General features: G+C 41.7%; 1 long non-coding RNA gene across 1 annotated transcript in view; it reads left to right on the top strand.

The window, feature by feature from the left end:
* Positions 1–2,127: 2,127 nt before the first annotated feature.
* The window catches only part of LOC106143910, a 1,150-nt gene continuing 800 nt past the window's right edge, over positions 2,128–2,477 (top strand). The window contains exon 1 of the long non-coding RNA XR_001229047.2: positions 2,128–2,315. This is a non-coding gene — a long non-coding RNA (uncharacterized LOC106143910). The remainder of the gene's footprint in view (positions 2,316–2,477) is intronic.

Raw genomic sequence — 2,477 nt, forward strand, 5'->3', positions numbered from 1 at the left:
TTGATGTTTTTGACCTAATGCATACATGGCATCTCCAGTTATATTCTATGGGTGGAAATGGGGGGAAAGCTTCTTGGGAATGTGTCTGTGCAGAAAATGATGATAGCATTGCAGGAGAAACTGACTTTCAAATGTTCTTATATATTAGAAGCAGGACTGTAACTTGATTTTTTTATCCTGTGAATTTAACTTCAAAAGCATCCAGCTTTTCAAGTGCCATGATTTTTTTTCTGCACTTAAGCCAGGCCAAGTATCCTTCCTGGGTACTTCTCAAATTTTATAATCACTACGGAAAGTGATAATTTTGCTTGGGCGTCAGTCCTGGACAACTGGTGTTACAGAAAGTCTTTTAAAGGAACATTATTTATTCCACATCCATGGACTCCACCTGTGCAGGCTCTCCCAGCATAATCAGAGACTCAGTGCCACTGTGCGCATTCCTCTTATAACTGCCCAAGGCCAAACCTTGACAAATAATATATATTGTTGACATTACACGTAAAGGCTGTGTGGTCTGTCTTCAGACAAAAAGCATTAATGAATAGGAGAATAAACTGATTTTTGAGAAAACCCTCTGTTATATATATAAGTTATAGCATTTATTAAGGTTCTTTGTGAGTAAAATATAAACCATCTTGAAATAGATACTGAACAAGTTGAAGGCTTTTCAATGGCTTCTAGGAAAATCCTCAAGGCTCCCGTGAAACCCAACTTACTGTTAGCTTAAAAGGAGGAGCACAGAAGGTTCATCTGATCCTATACTTAATGAATTACTCAAGTGGCAAATGAGATTTCACAGAACAAGATTCAAATCTGTTGTTCTTCCAGACACAGGCTGTCTAGAATTTGGCATACTTCAGGTTGAATGCTCCCCCATCCACACACTGAGAATCATGACACTTACACTAGAAGACAGCAGAGTATTGGGTAACTCAGCATAAGTTGGAATGAAGCATATTGCTGCTGGCGTTTTCTGAGACAGGCTCAAGCTTGCCTGGAGTCCATGATCCCTCTGCCTCAACTTTCCAAGTTCTGAGATCCACATAGGGACCACCACACCTTGCTTGGCTCAGAAGCCTTTTTTAGTTTCCATTGAATTACAATTTAGAGCAAAATAAAAATGCTTATTTTGAATTTAGAATAAATTATTAAGGAGTTTCTGTGTGTCAGGTGTAATGTTAGATTTTTTAAAAAAGGAGTGAAAGATACTCTCCTACCCCTGCCTCCAACTCAAAACTGTATTCCACAAACACAAATATATCTGTAGTCAAAAAATGTTCTTTCACTCATTCATTGAGTAGTTTCCAAAATGTTCCATGTTCCTGACATCATCTCATGCCCTGATTGTAGCTTATCATTAAATATTGCATTGATGATTCTGTGGGTGCCCTGGAAGAAAGGGAAAATCAGCAAAGAAATGAGAGGCAGCTGCTCGTTGGCCTGAGCTTAGGGAATATATAGTCTGAGGGAGAGGAGAAATTGTCAACACATCAACAACTTGATCTGAACTAGGAAGTGAGATAGGTAGAAAAGAGGTGATAAGACTCAGCCAGTAGAAGGTTGGCTGCAGCTAGGCATCTGAATATAGCCCTACCTGATAGAGGTACAGAGAGGATTGTTGTAGGCAGAAACTAGGGGAGATCAAGGAAGTCTGAAAAGAAAACTGAAGCAGGAACAAGAGACATTTCTGAAGGGCAATTAGAAGACTAAACATGCTGATTAAGGAGTTAGAGATACCCTAATTAGGAAGAAGATGGGACAGCCAGTTGAGGATCCCCAACAGAGTCCCCCTTAGGAAGTTTCCTACTGAAATCAGACTCCCTCTACCTTCCTGGATGAAGTAAACTAAGTAATGATTAACTTCATAAATAATTCACAACTTTGAGCTCTAATGCTTAGAATGCTGGCCTAACAGACTTCATAACCCTAAAAGAACTAGAGTCAAAGTAGCCTTGAAATACACAGGGGCTGAATCAAAGTCCAGAGAGCCACAGCCTGGGGAAGATGTGGGCATGGCCTGTAATGACAGAGATTAGACTGGACCTGTGAAGGTAGCCCCTGAATGCTGTTCTAGGCTACTTTAGGGGCCTCTCATGCTCAGGTCAAAAGTCATTGAGTTTCATTGTCCCTTTCTGATCCAGAAACTGCATTGGGAAACAATTTGCTATGAATGAGCTGAAGGTGGTTGTGGCCCTGACCCTGCTCCGCTTTGAGCTGCTGCCAGATCGCACCAGGGTCCCAGTCCCCATACCACGACTTGTGTTGAAATCCAAGAATGGGATCTACATGCATCTCAAGAAGATTCACTAATTCTGGTAGGGACAAGGACAGGCTCCTTGAGCATTCTGCCTGACAAATCCTGTCTTCATGTCATCTGTTTCTGTCACCATCTGGCTTTGTATTTGCCCATCTTTCCTCATCCCTTTGCTCTCATGCCTCCTGGCCTCCTCCTCCTCCTCCTCCTCCTCCTCCTCCTC

Source organism: Microtus ochrogaster, chromosome 10 (genome assembly GCF_000317375.1).
Source record: "Microtus ochrogaster isolate Prairie Vole_2 chromosome 10, MicOch1.0, whole genome shotgun sequence".
Taxonomy (NCBI): Eukaryota; Metazoa; Chordata; class Mammalia; order Rodentia; family Cricetidae; genus Microtus; species Microtus ochrogaster.